This window comes from Salvelinus sp. IW2-2015, linkage group LG25 (genome assembly GCF_002910315.2).
Source record: "Salvelinus sp. IW2-2015 linkage group LG25, ASM291031v2, whole genome shotgun sequence".
Classification (NCBI taxonomy): Eukaryota; Metazoa; Chordata; class Actinopteri; order Salmoniformes; family Salmonidae; genus Salvelinus; species Salvelinus sp. IW2-2015.
Window position 1 is genome coordinate 10285558 of NC_036865.1, and position 21921 is coordinate 10307478.

The following is a 21921-nucleotide window of genomic DNA, read 5'->3' on the forward strand; positions in this document are numbered from 1 at the left end:
ATATGAACCATGTCAGTCACCAAATTGGTAGTCTATATTGTGTCCTTCAATGACCAGCAATATATTCAAATGGGGTGAAACTGGACAGTGAAATAGAAGGGTGGGAATTCGAGAGAGAGAGAGAGAGAGAGAGAGAGAGAGAGAGAGAGAGAGAGAGAGAGAGAGAGAGAGAGAGAAAGGGAGAGAGAGAGATGCTGTGATGTTGGCTGTATGTGTTAATGAGCCTTGACTGCTTTCGACACAAAACGGCCAAAACCCACAGACACGCCTTGCCCCAGAGACGCCAAATTCTTATACCAAACCAACCCCTAGCCCCAACCCCATTAGCACTTCTGATATGAAATTAGTGTATATGAGCAATATGGCAACAACAAAAAATCCACCCAGCCTTTCAGAGGACATGACCTGGTGATGTCATTATGGGTCAACCAAATTCCTTCCATCATTCTCAGACAATAATCCAGACACCTGATGCAACAGTTGCACTGACAGATTATACATTTGGTTGAGTTGAGTTGAATGAGTTTAAAGCTTATGAAAGAAGAGTTAGCCTATGGTTTCACCAAAAGGAACGTTGTACACACCATTAGTATGTCAATACACCACTTTCCTACAATGACACACAGACCATCACCCCACCACAACAGTGGGTGGGCCAGAGTGCAGCGAGTCCTGGCCTGTCATGGGCACCAAAGCCTATTAACACGGTCCATTAGTTCTGGAGGTGAACCCAGTGTGAAGTAGACCGGTCTTGTAATGGTGAAATCAGTTCATTTGACTGATGTTCTGATGTTAAAGTGAAAGTCCAATGATAGTGGATCTGTCTGTCTCTATAACAAGTATTTGTGAAGAGATGACTGGTCAAGATGTATAGCAATAGCCTAACAAAATATGAATCATCATGACTCATTATCACACTAATTCACAACATGATAATTATCACATAATGAAGAGGAAAATGACTAAGGCTATTTTGATTAAACTACGGTCCATGTAACCCTTATCAATCTAATACACTAATTTTAATTGAACAATAGAATATTAGTTTCAATTTCTCATTCACACACATTTATGTCAAAGGTTACATGTGAATACACTATACAATGTAGCAAAGATAGCTGTTAGCCAGGGGACACAGTATAATATCAAATTAAAWTAATGAAAACAAACAAAATATATTGTCCTCATTCCAACCACCAAAGATAAATCAAGTAGCCTGAAGAGCAGGTGCGTCAAAACATATAGCGTATAGCGAACTCAATTTAGTCATGCCTGCTATTCTGTTATTTCGTAGGTAAAAGTTTATTTTGGAGATAAACGCTCTATTTCACCATATTACCAGGGTTCTAACTGTGTAATAGCACAATCAAACGTAGGGTAGTTTACCGGAAGTCCCCATTCATTCATTCGAATAACCTACTTTCAACGTTAGGTGTTTATGTTGTTACATGAATCGCACCGATACATTGTAACATTTCGCGGTGTGCAACATTCCAATGTGAACAAGGATGGATACATGAACGGATACATATAACATTTATGTTAAACCGTTCTCGCGAGTGAAGTTTAAAGCATCTCGTTAGTCAACTCGACTCCCAGAGAACAATGAACAGATTCCGAGCAATGCAGCATCCCGTGCCTCAGTTCAACAGTTCTATATACCGTTAGTCACAGACAATGCGCAAGGGCTAAAACTTATACTTAGTGTTTCCGTTGCCTCTAGTTGGAACCACATCGACAAACCTCTGATAATTATTCCTAAAAACTCAAAATAAAGACTGTAAAGTTGTACGAAAGTAACGGTTCTGTGTAATAACAACATCTTAACCCAATGTATTTAAATTTATTTTCAAAACAACAGATCAAAACACATTCTTCTAAAATAGTAGCACGAACAACTTACCTTTTCATTCGGGAAAATGTTTCCGGATAGCCTACGGTAGTAACCTTCGCTTCAGCTGCAGGATTCTCAAACTCCCAAAAATTCCGCATACCAATTTCAGCAGGCATTGAAATCTTCATAACGTGCTCTGTGAGACTGTGCTGGGTTGGAGGCTGGGCGGGGGGAGGGGTGGCGCCATTACCTGCCAACCGAAACAACCACAGGCAGTCTCCCAAATAAAATCACAGTGGAGGGGGCGTTMGAGAAACAGAGACGACACTTTTTGCATGTTTGATGGTACTCGACCGCGCAGACCGTAGCGCGAAACATTCTGTACAGAAAAAAATATTACTCAATTCAGCAGTGTTCTGCTGTGATAATGGTCATACTGAGTAGCTTAATAATGACTATACGATGTTAATAGTGGGAGGAAGTTGTAATTATATGTAGCCTCATCGACTTTGAAATAGGCTATAGAATAATTTGACATGAAATAATATTAGTAATCATGCAATAGAGTAACTAAAATAAATATTCCAAATCAAATTACATTTTATTAGTCACATGCGCAGAATACAACAAGTGTAGTAGACCTTACAGTGAAATGCTTACTTACAAGCCCCTAACCAACAATGCAGTTTAAAAAATACGAATAAGAATAAGAAATAAAAGGAAAAAGTAATTAAAGAGCAGCAGTAAAATAACAATAGTGAGACTATATAGAGGGGGTACCGGTACAGAGTCAATGTGTGGGGGCCCGGTTAGTCGAGGTAATATGTACATGTAGGTAGAATTATTAAAGTGACTATGCATAGATAATAACAGAGAGGAGCAGCGGTGTAAAAGAGGGGGTGCAATGCAAATAGTCTGGGTAGCCATTTGATTAGATGTTCAGGAGTCTTATGGCTTGGGGGTAGAAGCTATTTAGAAGCCTCTTGGACCTAGACTTGGRGCTCCGCTACAGCTTGCCGTGCGGTAGCAGAGAGAACAGTCTATAACTAGGGTGGCTGGAGTCTTTYACAATTTTTAGGGCCTTCTTCTGACACGGCCTGGTATAGAGGTCCTGGATGGCAGGAAGCTTGGCCCCAGTGATGTACTGGGCCGTACGCACTACCCTCTGTAGGACCTGGGTGAGCACTTAAATATTATGAGCTTCACCATACCCATTTTGAATTTGTCTGGATGGTGACATTAACCAGCCACAGACCTACTGTATATTCAGTAGAGGGTATGGAGGGTACGCTATTGACTTCTGTAATGATTAGAACCATCACATGTCAAAATCAATAGATGGCAACTAACTGGCACCTATATTAGAACAGGTATTTCAGCAATCAGCATTGAGGGTGTTATGCATGCCTTGGGGTTGCAGCCAACTAGAAAAAAAAACTTGTCTAAATGGCCTCCCGAGTGGCGCAGCGGTCTAAGGCACTGCKTCGCAGTGCTTGAGGTGTCACTGTCACAACCGGTCGCGACCGGGAGTCCCATAGGGCGGCGCACAATTGGCCCGGCGTCGTCTGGGTTAGGGGAGGGTTTGGCCGGGGTTCTAGCAACTGCTTGTGGCGGTTGCTTGTGGCGGTTGTGAGTTGAATTGTGTTTCCTGCGACACATTGGTGCAGCTGGCTTCCKGGTTAAGCYGGTGGGTGTTAACTTCTTTGGGGTAGGGGGCAGTATTTTCACGTCCGGATGAAAAGCATGCCCAGAGTAAACGGCCTGCTACAAAGCCATAAATGCTAGAATATGCATATTATTAGTAGATTTGGATAGAAAACACTCTGAAGTTTCTAAAACTGTTTGAATTATGTCTGTGAGTATAACAGAACTCATCAGGCAGGCAAAAACCTGAGAATAAATCCAACCAGGAAATGAGAAATCTGAGGTTGGTCGATTTTCAACTCAGCTCCTATTGAAGATACAGTGGGATATTGTTAATGTTGCACTTCCTAAAGCTTCCACTAGATGTCAACAGTCGTTAGAACCTTGTCTGATGCCTCTACTGTTTAGTGGGGCCGAAGGAGAGAGGAATGAGTCAGGTCTGCCATGACCTGAACATGCTCTGACCATGCGCGTTCACGTGAGAGCGAGCTCTGTTCCATCGCAATTCTGAAGACACAGGAATACTCTGGTTGGAACATTATTGAAGAATTATGTTAAAAACATCCTAAAGATTGATTCAATACTTCGTTTGTCATGTTTTTACAGACTGTATATAACTTTTTTTACTTTTCGTCCGTACTTTCTCTGGACCTGCCCGCGCGTCGTGAGTTTGGAAAGTTACTGAACGCTAGAACAAGGAGGAATTTGGACATAAATGATGGACATTATCGAACAAACAAACATTTATTGTGGAACTGAGATTCCTGGGAGTGCATTCTGATGAAGATCATCAAAGGTAATGAATGTTTATATTGTTACTTCTGACTTTTGTTGACTGCATATATTTGTGTCTTGATTGGGCTCTGAGCGCCGACTCAGATTATTGCATGTTGCTTTTGTTCGGTAAAGCTTTTTTGAAATCTGACACAGCGGTTGCATAAGGAGAAGTGCATCTAAAATTCCATGCATAACAGTTGTATCTTTTAGCAATGTGTATTATGAGTATTCCTGTAAATTGATGTGGCTCTCTGCAAAATTAAAGGATGTTTGTAAGGCGCCAAAGTAAACTCAGATTTTGGATATAAATATGAACTTTACCGAACAAAACATACATGTATTGTTGTAACATGAAGTACTATGAGTGTCATCTGATGAAGATCATCAAAGGTTAGTGATTAATTTATCTATATTTCTGCTTTTTGTGAATCCTCTCTTTGGCTGGACAAATGGCTGTGTTATTCTGTGAATAGGCACTCACCAACATAATCGTTTGGTTTGCTTTCGTCGTAAAGCTTTTTTGAAATAGGACACTGTGGCTGGATTTACAACAAGTGTATCTTTAAAATGGTGTAAAATACATGTATGTTTGAGGAATATTTAATTATGGGATTTCTGTTGTTTTGAATTTGGCGCCCTGCACTTTCACTGGCTGTTGAAGAGGTGGGACGCTAACGTCTCACGTACCCTAGAGAGGTTTTAAGGAGGGCGGTTTGGCGGGTCATGTTTCACATGACTCGACCTTCGCCCTCTCCAAGACCGTTAGGGGAGTTGCAGCGATGAGACAAAATTGAAATAGGGAGAAAAAGGCGACAAAATACAACAACAACAAAAAGTATATAAAAACTTGGCTAAAAACTTGTGTAAATATCAGTAAAAGGTAAGAGACAAATTACCCACTGGGCAAAAACGGGTTGAATCAACATTGTTTCTACATCATTTCAACCAAAAAATGACATTGAAACAACGTGGGAAACTGATTGGATTTGCAAAAAGTATTTTAACCTAAATCCAATGACATGGTGAAATGTTTTGTTGATTTCACATATCATTTACGTTAGTTGAAAACTCAACCAAATGTTAAAGGGCAAAACTAGACGTTGAACTGACGTCTGTGCCCAGAGGGTAGTATTTCAGCTCTTGTGCTACTCTTGACAATGGGAATTACCCAAGCAGTTTACGCTATTGAGTGCGCAACAGCTACCACACCACATTTCTAACACACAGCCATTTTCATTCTCAAGGAATGTTTACACCCAGTCTGAAGGCTACGCAGCTATGAGCCACATAGTCCTCCTCCACCCATATGATTAACAGGGCTATGTTACCCTATAATCTGGAGCTCTGCCAGTCCGGGAACTCCTTAAATTTGAGCCAGTTTGCTACAGCAGGAAAAGAATCCTGCAGCAACACAACATGAATGTGAATTATTATGTAGGTTATAATTAATGGATATTTTTGTAGGGGTGGATACATGTTTAAGTAAGGGAAAATTAAGTCTGAAATTTCAAAGTGGAAATTAAAACTTAAAAGTTCTCCTGCAACTGGGTGACGAAATTAAGATCCTACATCTGTACGAGTACACCTCGATACAAATAGAATGAGGTGGTGTTCATTATAAATGAATAACGCCACAGTTTCTCTGTTCAGAGTCCTTCATTAAAAGGTRCAATGCAGCCGGTTTATCCTAATATCAAATACTTTCTGGCTAACAATTAAGTACCTTACTGTGATTGTTTTTAATTAACATGATGCAAAATAAACAAAAATAGCTTCTTCGCAAAGAGCAATTTCTCAAGTAAGAGTTATAGTTTTCTTTTGCATTAGATGTGTCTCAATCCACCARATCCACCGATGTCGCACTTCCGCATCTGCGGTCAAAGGTGACAGCGCTAGAGTGTTTTTTTCCAGACATCATGAAAATCGGTCTTCTCACAAAACCGTCTGTAGGGTCTGAACGGTTATGACCCCTCTATGGAAAGATGAGACTCTCACGAATATGATAGGGTTCTCCGTTTTGCTCTACGGCCCCCACAAGCGTCTTGGGACTCGTCTGAAGTTGGTACAGCCGATCTGCCAACTTCTGTCTGTAGCGTCCGAATAGTTTGGACTACTCGTCTGGAAAGGTGAGACTCTCACGCGGTGGTGTAAAGTACTTAAGTAACAATGCTTGAAAGTACTACTTAAGTCGTTTTTTGGAGTATCTGTACTTTACTTTACTATTTATACTTTGTACAACTTTTACTTTTACTTCAATACATTCCTAAAGAAAAAAAGTGTGTGCGAGCAAGGAGGCCTACAAACCTGACACAGTTAAACCAGCTCTGTCAGGAGGAATGGGTCAAAATTCACCCAACTTATTGTGGGAAGCTTGTGGAAGGTTACCCGAAACGTTTGACCCAAGTTAAACAATTTAAAGGCAATGCTACCAAATTCTAATTGAGTGTATGTAAACTTCTGACCCACTGGGAATGTGATGAAAGAAATAAAAGCTGAAATAAATCATTCTCTRTACTATTATTCTGACATTTCACATTCTTAAAATAAAGTGGTGATCTTAACTGACCTAAGACAGGGAATTTTTACTTGGATTAAATGTTAGGAATTGTGAAAAGCTGTGTTTAAATATATTTGGCTAAGGTGTATGTAAACTTCTGACTTCAACTGTATATATGGAGACTGTTTAGTTCCAAAAATAAAGGGTTTAAATACATGTAAAAAAAAAAAAAAGTGTTCCCTAATCTTTCTTATATCTTTTCCTTGAGATTTGTATCTGTTGTTCCATGTAGTGAATCWGTTATTCAATGTGTTTGTATAGGCTAATAGCAGTAAGGCCAAATWAAAAAAATATATATAGTTCAACGGGTCTTAAAATTCTAAATCCAGTAGCAAAATGATCCTTGGTATGACCTTCTTAAAGCAATTCCATATAGTTTAGTAGAACCCCACCCAGACAGGGTTTATACTGTAATGGTTTAACTAATTTAACGTCTGGTGATGTCACCAGGTAGGCAAAAACTCCATTCCACCAAAACAGGCTGAAATGTCAGGTGTTCTTGTCAAACAACTCTTACACTAAAAATGTACTATCACAATTTTCACAATTTCAAACTATTATTCCAACCTCTTAGTTTGGAAATATATATAAAACACAGGAAATCAAGTTTTGACTGCACTGGGCCTTTAACGCTGATCAAGCTTTGTGACTGTGTTATGGTGTTAGTGGCACACAGCCAAGCTGTGATATTTTTAATCCAACAGTGGTTGTTTTCAAAGGTGGCAAATGTCCAATCCAGAGAGAGACCATAACGCGACTTTGAACTCTGAGACGAGCCTGTCATAAAAGCGTGAGTTGATTCACACAACATGACTGGAAACAGTTTTCACACGAAACTGTACATGACTAAATAGGTGGATGATTTTCCATAAATTCCACTGAGGAAGGAAGGGAGGAGAGACCGGCCAACGTTAAACTTTATATTGGCGGATGAATAGTTGTGTGAACCCTCAGGGTGTGAGGCTTTACTTGTAAAATGATAGGGCAGGGAGGGATTGTGGGGGAAATAAAACGTTTTAATACAGGGAGAATAGTTCCACGCACCACCATACAACACATGAGGTAGTGCTTATCGCAAGGGACATTTGTGGAACTTCACATTAGGAGAAGCTTAGATAAACACATTGTTAAAGGCAGTAATCGTGTTAAGTCAACAAATACTGTGTTTGACTGCCTACACACTCCCTGCTACAATTCCATAGCACCACATACTATAGAAAGCTGTGGTGTGAAAGGAGGACAAAATCATTCAAACCCTAATAAGAAAACACATGGGAGTTAATCTAAGGAAGTCCGTGTTAGCATGGAGCACAACACAATCTGATCCATAATAAGTCACGTTAGGCTACTTTGTGTGTCACTTTTTAATACGGTTCTCTGAGAAAAACACAACAATATGATAGAAATACCATAATTGTGTGACTCAACGTGATCATCAAGAAAAGGCATATTGGGCTCTGTTCTAAGCTTTCCTCCTTGGTTGGGAGCTTGTACTTTGAGAGGATTGGTCCATTTTTTGATCCCTTTCCAGCTAATTTGCAGTGCAACAGGTGCCTGCTCCAACTCTTCATCTGCATCCATCACTAGGATCAAATAAACACCTTTGAAAGCTGCAGCACAGCCTGTAATCTGCACACTAATGAAATAAAGCCCAGAGAATATCCCAAACACAACCTAGAAAACAAAGTGTACCACGTGAACGCTACTGGGTGTCCTAGAAGAACTGTTACAGAGAAGATGCCCCTACTCCAAGAAAAGACATTGATTACTTCAATAAAAAAATAAAAAGGGACTCAATCTGCAAGTTGTGTCAAGCTTTGATTCGGGAATTAGAACACTTTCTCACAATAGGCCATTCATTCAGAAGACAAAAGCTGTTATTTGAAAACAAAGCATTAGCCCCGTAACAATGCACCGGCGTTCTGCTCAAACATGACTTTCCTCTTCTCCAAAGGCCCTCACTCAGCCAGCTAACAAAGAGGGGGTCCACATCCAGACCAATTAATAAGGGTTTTGTTTTGCTTTTTCGACAAATATGTGTTTGTGTACGTGTGTATGTGTATGTTTCTGGGAGAGAGAGACAGAGTAAGATTGTTTTTATGCTGTATAAGTTTGTTCCAGTTAATATATCATACTTTAAAGGRTCATATGCCTCTATGTAATAAAAAAAATACATAACCTTTTGTGTCATAATAATCTAATACTTGAGCATAACAGGGACATTCAAAATTATTAATTCTCTCAAGCGTTCCAAACAAAGACGAGTAATTGAGATATGTGTCATATGACTCTGTGACAGGCCATATGGTACAGTAGACCTACAGTACAGTACCTTATTTCACTGTGTCCACTGACTCCACTTCCTGAATGACATCATCCGACCTAGCGCTTAGTCAGCCACCTTGACTGAGATACTGTTTACTCACAGTGTCATATGATGGTACCTAAACACACACACACCCTGGGGCTGTTCTCAGTCATACCACCCTGAGGCTATTGGTTAGACAACACACCTATTAAGTAAAAGCCTTGCCCTTCTAATAGGTACCTTATCATTCAAAGAGGTTTCCTGGTACTGTTTTGCCGAACAGACCTTCTTAGTCATTTCYAGGTTTCCCATGAGGCACTTTTTGAAGGGGAAGTTGCCTAGTGTCTTAGTTTTTTTCTCTGTATGTAAATGTCAGGAAAAGATATATGACCATATTCACCACAATAATGGGGCAATAGATTCAGGAGGCGTCTCTCAACCAAACGTTTTCAACATTGAGATTGGGGAAGAAATTGCTTGGCTCCCACGGTTTKATACATTTACTAATATGCAAATAGTCCTTGGATGAAGCCCAGCGGAATGAGCTGGGAGCATGGTGAATAATGCAGCTGGCCCATGCACTGATCTACTTCAGGTTACTATTTTAAGGGGCATAAATTCAACAATAACTAAGGGATAATCAACTCAGGGCTCTATGCGTTCTATGGAAAATAATGAACGACGTGAAAGGTGTGTTCCACGATGCGTAAGAGGAGTGGAATCTTACCTTCCACGGAGTTGCATCATTTTCCAGAGAACGCATAGAGCCCTGAGTTGATTATCCCTTTTATACCACGGCTATAATTGAACACATTTGCCGCTAGAAATGTGTTAATTTGTAGGTAGAAATGTGTTCAACATGCACTGAAGTAGCTAGCAAGTTTACTAGATAGCTACAGTAGTTGRCGTGGTAAACAAACTGCTTGCTAGTTTAGCTAAACAAACCATCATAGCTTGCTATTATGAATTCAATAATCGAATTCAATTATGAATTCAATAATCGAATTCAATAATACCAATGCTGTTATCAATTCGACTTTCACTTTCGAAAGCTTTTCAAAACGTAAAAATGAACTATAGCCATTGAATTCTACTGTGCAACTACACCGTGCATTACAGGGAAATAATGCACGCTCTAYAATCTCCTTCAAGCCAATGAGAAAGGAGTATTCAACAATGACATGGCATAAAGTACATTATAAACTGGGTAATTAAAGCCCTGAATGCTGATTGGCTGAAAGTATATCACGGGTATGACAGCACATTTATTTTTACTGTTCTACTTTTTACTGTTACTGTTTGTAACCAATTTATAATAGCAATAAGGCACCGCAGGGGGTTGTGCGTAAGAACAGCCTTTAGCCGTGSTGTATTGGCCATATACCACACACCCTCGGTGCTTATTGCTGAAATAAATTAGCAAAGCATCTTTTTAAATAAGGTTGTGGATTCTCACATTAGCATTCAGTTACTTGTTCAGGAGACAGCTSTAGTCATCACATCTATACTTATGACTAAAATATGCTTTCCCCAAAAATACACTATTCATGCCCCACAAGGGATTACTGGCGGAGAAACATACAGTCTGTGATGTCTGCTGCTCAGTGATGCTACGCTCCCATCCTGTCACACCTGCTACGCAGGAGCTAAGCTACTTGTGAAACAGGCTTTCCCGGGTGTAAGACAACCCCTTACCTTGACAAAAGTGCAGTTGCAATAACAGACAGCTCTTTTCTGTACTTACTTATATCAACGTGCCGCCTGGGAGGCATCTGCACTCCGGTCTCTCTACCAGCTGTGAGGTGTGATCGTGGAGCCGCTACAACGTAGGTCTTCCCAGGTGACACTGAAATAATGACATCATCCCTGTCAGCACATACCTGTTTCCTCAGGAAGCCCCTCCCACCTCCCCTCTGTACACCTATTAAAGAGACAGACACTCAGCGGGGCTGCCAGGAAAGAGGAAACACAGTGAACTTGACAGGGCTCCCCATACAATGAGTCAGTTTACATAACCTCTACAAGCGCTGAGATACACAAGGCATTATATAAGATGAAGAATTCATGCTGTGCTTCAGTATAAAGGGAACTTTGGGAACAGTTCTAACATGTATTTTACATTTGTACATTTTAGTCATTTAGCAGACGTTCAGAGCGACTTACAGTAGTGAGTTWAAAAAAAWAATTGTACTGGTCCCCCGTGGGAATCAAATCCACAACCCTGGCATTGTAAGTGCCATGTTCTACCAACTGAGCCACACGGGACACGGTTTTATACATTTCGAAGGGTGTTTGTTTCATGGCTCTTTTGGTGTTTCTCAATTTTCAAATACACAGTAAGCATTTAGTAATGTTAAATTAAGGACGAGGTCTAGCTGAGAAAAATGTCTCCCCTTCCTATAGTCAGTAACACAGACTGCAAGACATAAACACTGTATAATAATTGAATACATCTGTGATATTGCTGTTTGCTATTTGCTCCTCACTCTAAATCACTTTAATATTTATGAATCTCACACATTGTGCCTCATTGAATCAGAGCTTKAAATATATGGCAAGGCAATAGGCAAACAAAACAGTTATTGATGATGTGTCTCTGCCATTAGTTGGTCTGCGAGTGGTTAATAAATATCAATATTTCATAGCTTACTTGTTGATTGGATGGATTGAGTAGCAATAAGTAACTTTAACACTCAATGTTGAGGCACATAGTGAGGTCTGCACAACGCATCACCGGGGCAAACTACCTGCCCTCCAGGACACCTACAGCACCCGATGTCACAGGAAWGCCAAAAAGATCATCAAGGACAACAACCACCCGAGCCACTGCCTGTTCACCCCGCTATCATCCAGAAGGCGAGGTCAGTACAGGTGCATCAAAGCTGGSACCGACAGACTGAAAAACASCTTCTATCTCAAGGCCATCAGACTGTTAAACAGCCATCATTAACATCGAGTGGCTGCTGCCAACATGCCGACTCAAATCTCTAGCCACTTTAATAATAAAACATTGAACGTAATAAATGTATCACTAGTCACTTTAAACAATGCCACTTTATATAATGTTTACATACCCTACATTACTCATCTCATATGTATATACTGTACTCTATACCAWCTACTGCATCTTGCCTATGCCGCACGGCCATCGCTCATCCATATATTTATATGTACATATTTTTATTAATTCCTTTACACTTGTGTGTATAAGGTAGTTGTTGTGAAATTGTTAGATTACTTGTTAGATATTACTGRACGGTCGGAACTAGAAGCACAAGCATTTCGCTACACTCYCATTACCATCTGCTAACCATGTGTATGTGACCAATCAAATTTGATTTGATTTGATACGGTCACTCAAATACTACAAATAGCAATATGATTTCCCATTAGCAGAAGGGAGACCAGACATTTGCTGCAGGCTAAACATCAATGAGTTTCAAACAAAATTCCACTTGATCTAGTCACCAACACTGTTACACGGATCATAAAAAGTTTCAGAAATTCCTGTGATGGGTAAATTATTACCATACATCTCAAAGTGTATCATAGCTGCTATAAAGACCAATGTCATGACTGATTTGTCATGTGAACGTGTGATTCATTCGAAAGCTAAGCCCTATTCAGCACCGCACCATCCTTTCATTAGCCTAAAGTGGCTTGTCAGTTATCTGTCACCGGCCAAACGTTTTCAGAGCAGTGGACGGTGATGATAATTATCAWATAATTCTTCATCTGTTTCATCCTCTAATCCTGGAGCGTAAAACAGGGGGACATCCTGAGACCAGGTAATGGTAAGGTAAAGTTAGGCTACATCAGTCACTGAGGCACATATTGTAAAAACAGTGTAATAACACTACAGAGACTCTAAATAATGGAAGAATGAATAAAAAATAGGCCTACTGATTCATTTATAGACTGTTTGCTTCAATATTTAGCCTAGCGAGATGTAGGCCAGTGTTATTGTCATCAGAAATAGCCTGGTTTCCATGCTCACCCATAATAGCAATGCGGAGGGAAATGGAAATGAGGTAGGCCTACTAAAAGCTTGATAAAAGCAGCCAATCAGGCCTACTAAAAGCTTGATAAAAGCAGCCAATCGGAGAGCTTCACAAAYCGAAATAGAAGAAAACACAAGCAATGCAAAGGAAGCGATAGAGAGTCTTGAGGAAGAAATAGGATCTTTGGAAAGATAACCATAAGACACAGTGGAACCATTAGCACAAAAAGACAGTGGCATAAAAGACTAAAGTGCCAAATGTTATATTCTGCCAAGACATTTATCACTTTTATGCTCATGCTGCTGAAGTCTTATTTGGGATTTTTGGCTACTGCTGTTGTTTCCCCTTCAGGAGTTTTCACAGGCACACCTATAGTGCTGCTGCCCAACTAATCCCAATGAGTCACAGTCTATCCAGGGGTAAAACACAATCTCAGTGTGCTCCACTGTTTATTCCCAGTACAGCACCAATCTGCTCTCTGCCAACATTGTAATAAGCCAGAGCAGGTCCTCAAGCACAATAAACTATCATCGCATTATCATAAAACCCTACTAGGCAATTCCAAACTTTAGTTCCCTAAATCTCCCTTACACAAGATGAACACAATCAATTATTGAAATATGCAAATGTGGACAATTAAGGATTATGTGTGGTTTTCGTTGAGATTCGATTCATCTCAGTGTCGCCAACGGGGGAAGTGAAATCAACACAGCTTCACTACTGCCATCTAATTATTTCCAACACCAAACTACCTCGAACTATCTTACGTCCCCCTACAGTATTTCGCCCGTTCTCTCTTTCTGAATAACGTTTTATTGTGTGAGACACATTTCAAAATTGAGATAATGCACCACTTGTCTCCTTTCAAGCCGTAAACAGAGGCCTTAAGACAAATTAAACTGCTGCACATCAACAAAAGAGTACAATATAGATTCCTCTCTTCCCACCAATTAGGAGAGGACCTGACCTGACCCACAATGTCACCACAGACTAAGAATAGGATCCGTCACTGTTAGATACATAGGGAGCAAAGATCAGGAGGGRCAGGGGACGAGGTGCAAAGTGTGCATCAGGACAATGAGGCTAGCTGGCTGTAAACATATGCTGTCAGTTTCCTCAGGTGTCAACCTCCACACACATCGTGGACAGTCATTCACCATTCACCAATGCTCATGCATCCATTTAGTCACAATTGCTGGAATCTCTAAGGGATCCAGCTAACTAGGACATATTCTAATCTACTGAGCATTATTATACGTAATTCTACTGTAAAATGTTTTCTGATGCAACACTTAGTGCTCAGAATAGCCTCTCTCTCTATCAGATCCCACCGATGTACTCTGGTGGGCTGGAACCTGGAACTAGTCTCAGCTTTCACTCACCATATGCCTCCCTGGCATACACTGGTGCCAAAGGGAGGAAGTGATCCACTGGTCAAATGAGCAAACCGACCCTGACGCTCCTCAAAACTACATGAAGCCTCTATCTTTAGTACCAGACACCGGCTTCAACATCATAAGCACAGAAGAGATAAGAAAAGAGAAATCCCAATTCATTGTTGTCTAAAAAGGATATGTGAACATATTCTATGTAAGACTGGTTAAAGTTCAAATAGAGGCTAATACCACTGATGTCAACCCAACATGCTCTGATTATGGCCGTCTGCCGGGCTGAGGTTGGATGACTCGTCACTGCTGGTGTTGGGTGTGGATGATGGTGGTTTCTGGCAAACTTTTCTATCCAATCAAAATTGGTTCGGCTGGCCAAAGTTGAATTACTGTTAAACGGATGCCCCGCCTCACTTTTCTCCACACCCCGAAAAATGAATAAAATATAATCAGATGTGTTATTTTGGGGGGAAATATATTCAGCTCTTTGTTTATAATTCACTGTCCGCTCTCCCTTGAGGCTTTCCCAAATGGATGCCCAAGAGAGCAAACGGCCTCAGATCACACGGTCAGATCATGTTCGAGCCTCGGATTGGACAATGAAACACACCTTCAGGCGACTGCAGATGTTTCATTTCRCTCTCATGCCGTCATGGCAGAAGCCAGGTTAAACGTGGGACGTCCCTCACTATAAACAAACAGTTGGTTAAATGGATGGTTATTGCATACTTTTCTGATCTAATAGAAGCGATTAATAGACGAAACAACAATGTAATTTAACCAATTGACTCACCAGAGATCAGGGCATTCATCAGCAAAGACAGTGCAAGCTGATTGTATTTTGGACGACCAAATTTAAGTCAAAATGATTGATGAAATCGAAGTGTGTCAGCTGTACGGTGATTTGCGATTCATAATTTACATTTTACCGGTACTACCAGTAGTACTAGGCCAACCGATAACACCACGACGGAATGCCTTTGAAGAGATGATGCGCCGCCAAGAACAGCAAGAATGTCCAGCAAAGTACATAGCCAATGGCACGCACACACTTRGTGCAGATCAGCAGGTGGGGGCTTTTCGTGGCAGCCAGGCGAGACAATCGAAGGAGGATGCGGTGAGAAAGGTTACTGGGCTGGAATTTAGTCACGCTTGATCTATATAGATTGATGCTTCTAATTGTACATGTTATAAAAATAAAAAAATATATTTTGATGATGATAGGTTATACTCTATGGCTGGATTTATGTATTTTTTCCAATGCTACATTCATTTGGCAGACCTAGCTTGATTGACCCTCTTTCTACAAGGCCTAAGGCCTAATCATATTTGTATGAATATTTTGTTAACGCCTAGGCAATAGAGATGCATTCAGGTAAGGAACTCATTATTATGCATCAATATTTTAATTTGATTACAATTATTTATTGTCAATCATTGTTGAATTTGTTAAGCTATACAATTAAGTAGATTAATGAACTGATAATACATTACTTTTTTAAAACTTTTTTTATAATATGATAGGATGTATAATAGAATGCAATATTCTATGTGAATAATGTTAATTTGTGTATTCATAATAATGAACTTAAAATCAGTCTGAAATTGAATATTTCACCTATTCTTCATGTCCATAGGACAATGTGGAAAAGTACTGTTATTGCTTATCCTCCTAATGTATTTTTTATTTTTTCGCTCGCTCGCCTCACTTTTCTGGGYGGAAAATCCATTAAAAACAGTGGATCAATTTTGTCTGGCCTTAGGTAAAGACTTAGCTTAGGAGCACTTACTGTAAGTAACTTATTCTGCAATGATTCTACCAACACCCCCCATCTTCTTATGAAATCATTTTTATCTCTTACGGTACACCAAAAAACACAGTGGGAGGGAAGAGGGGGGAGTTGGGTGTAAGGCAATTCCATGATAACAGAATGAMGCTGATAATCACTTTTTTACTTAAAAATGTCAAACAAAAACCATCGATTGCAAAGTGAAACAAACCATAACACTCTATGGACAAGAAACTACTTTTAATKATTTCAAGTGAACATTTTTTATAAAACATTTACTTGAACAACATTGCAGATGCAAAGTTTGATCACAGAATGATGGTAAAATTTCCCTCCGTTTTTTATGTGACCAGGTTTTCCTAAAACTCTTAAATATTTACTCCGAATTAAGATTCTGTCACGCCTGCTCCCGCTCTCCCTCCCTGGTGCGCGAAGGCGCCAGGCTCCCCAGCATTATGCACTCCTGCCACCATCAGTACGCACACCTGCCTTTTCRCTTTCACGCGCATCAGCACTTATTGGACTCACCTGGACTTAATCACCTCTGTCATTACCTCCCCTATATCTGTCTGGTTCCCCGCTCTATTCCCTGCTGCAGCATTAATTGTCATATGTCCTTGTTTACCCGTGTGCTGACACTGTTCCTGTTTTGTTGCCTGTCTGTTCCGTATTAAATGTCCACTCCCTGTACCTGCTTCTCCAGCGTTGGTCTTTACAGATTCAAAGATTTCTACAGAAAGAAGGGGGTGTCAGCTATGATATGACACCTTGAGTTAGATGTATCATGAATAGGTACAAAAAGGTAGAATAGGGTTGCAAAATTATGATAACTTTCCCAAAATGTCCAGGTTTTCCAGAAATCCTGGTTGTAGGTTCATGGATTTCCTGCTTATTCCTTCCTGATTCCGGGAATATTCCAACCGGGACATCTGGAAAACCTGGACATTTTTGGAACGTTAACAGAACTTTGCAACCCTAGGTAGAAATATTAAATATCCTCCTATTTGGGTATTATTCTACACACTGGCTATTATTCTAATGATCTCCGACCCCAAACAAGAACACATTTGGTTTGTCCAGACCGGACCAAATATGAACCAATCATAGACGTCTATGTTTCATAACCTTTGACAGTGCAGCACCGATTTGGTAACAGAATGATGCATTTTAATCACTTAATAATTCATTTAAAAAAAATGTTATCAGTAAAAACACTAAACACCACAACTAATTGATAGCTCTCTCTTTACTTGTTACTTCTTGGTCGTTCCACCTCAAAAAGCACAAGAAAGTGGACCCCCCACGCCAAGCCCACCCCAWCAACGAATATATAGTATCAGTTCTCTATGTCTGACATGTAGTATGGAATCGCGGCTCTTAGTATTGTTTCTTCTTACTATATAATACGTATTCTCAGTGAATGTGGTTATGTTTTTTRCCCCCCCTGTTCAGAGAAATTTGTAATTGAAGTTATTAACTTTATGTCCCATCCTACATCCTGATATTACCAGGTTGTGACCACTAGATGGTGCTGTTTTTTAAAATAAGTATTGAGTAACTCAATGATGTTACTTAAAGAGGATTTGGATATGAAGCGCAAAAAATGCTAATATAGGTACCATTGACTTTTATTGMATTTATGCCACAAATGCTAAAAAGTTWGCATTTGAAACAGTGGCCAGATAGACAAAATAAAAGCATGTGTGCTGTCATACCTTGTCCATAAACTGCTTACATGGTAAGAGTTTTGCAATTTGGGTGAACTGTCCCTTTAACATTGAGAGGGGGGTCTTTTTTACCTAACAGCAGGAACAGCATCGTCTAGTGGTCAGAACCTGGTAATATTAGGATGTAGGATGAGACATAAACCTAACAACTTCAATGACAAATTTCTCTGAACAGGGGAAAAAAACATCACCAAATTCACTGACAATACGTTTATTTTTATTTTTATTTAACCTTTATTTAACTGGGCAAGTCAGTTAAGAACAAATTCTTATTTACAATGACGGCCTACTGGGGAACAGTGGGTCAACTGCCTTGTTCAGTTGGTTAACTGCCTCGTTGGGCCCAACACTCTAACCACTAGGCTACCTGCCGCAACTAGGCTACCTGCCGTTACATAGGATGAAGAAACAATACTCCGAGCCACAGCTCCCTTCTACTTGTATAGAGAACTGATACGGTATACTTGTTGATGGGGTGGGATTGGCGTGGGGTGTGGGGGGTCCGTGGGTGGCGTTTGACTATTTCTGGTGATTCCAAATGTCTTACTCATTGTTAAAAATAAGTTTGGTCCAAATCGGATGTTAGGTACTATTTTTATTGAATATTATACGAATCCTATCAATTAAAATGGCCAATTRCGGTGCAATCAATTAGGTGAATTTCTCATATATCAAACTATGTGTTAACAAAATAGTGTTYCATGAATGCTAATCTWAWCTGTTTCTAAATAAATAAATGATTTCAGAACAAACTGAGATGGTGAGTTGCTGAAATTACATGGAACGACCCTTCTATAAACTTGTATTATCCTCTCTCCTCATGAGGGGGAGGAATTTGAAAATATCTTAAAGGTCCAATGGAACTATTTTCAGCTCAATATCAAATCATTTCTGGTTGACAATTAAGTACATTACTGTGATTGTTTTCACAAAAAATAGTTTAAAAAACAAAAACAAACATAGCTTCTTAGCAAAAAGCAATTTCCCAAGCAATAATTTTGCTAGGATTGTCTGGGTGGGGAGGGGAAAACTGAAAACTACCTGTTATTGGCAGAGAGGTTTGGAACTCTCTTTCTTACTGGTCTATAAACTAATTTACCACCTGGTGATGTCACCACTTTCCAACTGTTTAACCAGAAATCAAAGCCTTTGCTTATTCTTAATATTAAGAATAGAAAATGGTTGAAACATGTATGCCTTCATTTCTCAAAAATAAATATATACTTTCATTTGACACACAATTTGATATGCTCCTTTGCGCTTTACGTTGGTGCTCATGGGTTCTTTTACACAAAKATGCTCTGTATGCAAATCTGCAGGGTTAGGCTACCCAACCTGGCAAGTCCTTGTGAGCAACGTGTCACCAATACTGCCTGAAAGCWTTGAGAAAGATGGAKAGAGAGAGAACATGGGACAGATGGGTCATGAAGTTTTAAAGAACTTTGGAACAAGATGTCATCTGACCCTCACAACTTCTACTGTGTTGTTGTTAACATAGCTGACATAGTCCTCCTCCCAAGCTTCACACTATCTGAGTGGTTTAAAAATATATGTATTTTGTATTGTTAATTATTGTATCATTGTGGAGTGACACTTCAACAACAAAAAGATCCTTCTAACCATACCATAATAATCATCCTTCATGTTAGATACAATGTGTTATGTCAGCTTCAATGAATGAATGCACGATTCAATGACAGCAAATATTGCGGTTCAGACTGTACTGTCATTTTGTAAGAGTCTCAGCCTGTTATTTGTTGTGCTGCAGCCGACATTCATTCTGCCTGTCCTAGCACTGAGAGAACAGCAGGGACAGCTGACATTTGTACATGTTTAATAGCAGTGTGGTTAACCTTAAGTCATCTCCTCTTAAGGAGAACTGTAGGTCCAATCAAAACAATGAAGAGAGTATCCTATTAAACAGTGATGCGAGCCAGCCTGTCTAACTGGAGCCATAAACCACCCATATTCCACGCACTCACACTTCTGGCATGTGTTAAATAAGGCTATGCATAAATTATGTGATTATCTAACATATTTTATGTGTTGCATATAGCATGGTCATTATCCCGGGGGACATAATGCAATCTGGTTGATTGTTGGGGGCACTATTATTGACTCTAGGGGTAATTTTGTCTCCATGAATTATTGTAGATACAGTTGAAATCAGAAGTTTACATACACCTTAGCCAAATACATTTAAACACAGTTTTTAACAATTCCTGACATTTAATCTTAGTAAACATTCCCTGTCTTTGGTCAGTTGGGATCACCACTTTATTTTAAGAATGTGAAATGTCAGAATAATAGTAGAGAGAATGATTTATTTCAGCTTTTATTTCTTTCATCACATTCCCAGTGGCTCAGAAGTTTACATACACTCAATTAGTATTTGGTAGCATTGCCTTTAAATTGTTTAACTTGGGTCAAACGTTTCGGATAACCTTCCACAAGCTTCCCACAATAAGTTGGGTGAATTTTGGTACATTCCTCCTGACAGAGCTGGTGTAACTGAGTCAGGTTTGTAGGCCTCCTTGCTCGCACACGCTTTTTTAGTTCTGCCCACATTTTCTATAGGATTGAGGTCAGAGCTTTGTGATGGCCACCCCAATAACTTGCCTTTGTTGTCCTTAAGCCATTTTGCCACAACTTTGGAAGTATGCTTGGGGTCATTGTCCATTTGAAAGACCCATTTGCGACCAAGCTTTAACTTCCTGACTGATGTCTTGAGATGTTGCTTCAATATATCCACATAATTTTCCACCCTCATGATGCCATCTATTTTGTGAAGTGCACCAGTCCCTCCTGCAGAAAAGCACCCCCACAACATGGATTGCTGCCACGCCCGTGCTTCACGGTTGGGATGGTGTTCTTCGGCTTGCAAGCCTCCCCCTTTTTCCTCCAAACATAACGATGGTCTTATGGCCCAAACAGTTATTATTTTTGTTTCATCAGACCAGAGGACATTTCTCCAAAAAGTATGATCTTTGTCCCCATGTGCAGTTCCATACCATAGTCTGGCTTTTTTATGGCGGTTTTGGAGCAGTAGCTTCTTCCTTGCTGAGCGGCCTTTCAGGTTATGTCGATATAGGACTCGTTTTACTGTGGATATAGATAATTTTGTACCTGTTTCCTCCAGCATCTTCACAAGGTCCTTTGCTGTTGTTCTGGGATTGATTTGCACTTTTTCGGCCACCAAAGTACGTTCATCTCTAGGAGAGAGAACGCGTCTCCTTCCTGAGCGGTATGACGGCTGCTTGGTCCTGTGTTTATACTTGTGTACTATTGTTTGTACAGATGAACGTGGTACCTTCGGGCGTTTGGAAATTGCGCCAAGAAGATGAACCAGATTTGTGGAGGTCTACAATTTGTTCTGAGGTCTTGGCTGATTTCTTTTATTTTCCATGATGTCAAGCAAAGAGGCACAGAGTTTGAAGGTAGGCCTTGAAAACATACATAGGTACACCCCCAATTGACTCAAATTATGTCAATTAGCCTATCAGAAGCTTCTAAAGCCATGACATCATTTTATGGAATTTTCCAAGCTGTTTAAAGGCACAGTCAACTTAATGTATGTAAACTTCTGACACACTGGAATTGTGATACAGTGAATTATAAGTGAAATAATCTGTCTGTAAACAATTGTTGGAAAAATTACTTGTGTTATGCACAAAGTAGATGTCCTAACCGACTTGCCAAAACTATAGTTTGTTAACAAGAAATTTGTGGAGTGGTTGAAAAATTAGTTTTAATGACTCGAACCTAAGTGTATGTACACTTCCGACTTCAACTGTATTAGTAAAAACGGCCAATGGCCCACTGATAAGATCCATCTGGAGCTGTGGTGTAGCCTGTGAAGGCATTATTAGGTGAACTGGAAACAGACCAACGCCTG

The 21921-nt window shown here is 39.9% G+C and overlaps 1 protein-coding gene across 5 annotated transcripts in view; it reads right to left on the bottom strand.

Annotated features, from left to right (window-relative positions):
* Positions 1-21921, bottom strand: part of LOC111951850 (ubiquitin carboxyl-terminal hydrolase 54-like) — a 105596-nt gene that overhangs the window by 76301 nt on the left and 7374 nt on the right. For 2 of the 5 annotated variants that reach the window (XM_023970109.2, XM_023970107.2), the window contains exon 1: positions 1904-2053. The gene's annotated coding sequence lies outside the window, so the exon portion shown is untranslated. Of the gene's footprint in view, positions 1-1903; positions 2059-10864; positions 10967-21921 lie in introns of those variants that run through there. The other 3 variants (XM_023970108.3, XM_023970110.2, XM_023970111.2) reach the window with 3 other exon arrangements.